The sequence below is a fragment of the Solanum tuberosum genome, unplaced genomic scaffold (genome assembly GCF_000226075.1).
Source record: "Solanum tuberosum cultivar DM 1-3 516 R44 unplaced genomic scaffold, SolTub_3.0 scf00387, whole genome shotgun sequence".
NCBI classification, from domain to species: Eukaryota; Viridiplantae; Streptophyta; class Magnoliopsida; order Solanales; family Solanaceae; genus Solanum; species Solanum tuberosum.
In genome coordinates this window covers 101916-102227 of record NW_006239312.1, presented here as the reverse complement: position 1 = coordinate 102227, position 312 = coordinate 101916, and positions in this window count along the sequence as shown.

Here is a 312-nt window from a genome sequence, read left to right as displayed (position 1 = left end):
ATTACAAAAGGGAATTAGATGCTTAGCACCGAAAGGGCATGTAAATGAGATGGGTTCTCACATTTAGTAAGTTCGGCTCCCCGCATGGGTTTCCTCACGTTAGCAAGTTTGGATTACCCACGGTATGTGTTGTCTCATGAGATGGAAACCCCCACGTTTAGTATGTTAGGGTTTCTAGAAGCAATCTCATTGACCCTTAACTATGTGCCCACATAGGACTCTAGCTTAGTGGATCCACCTAGATAGCTATGTACGAATAGTTACACCTTAGTCAAGTGTTAACCCTCTCTTTTCGGTATGGGAGTAGAACAC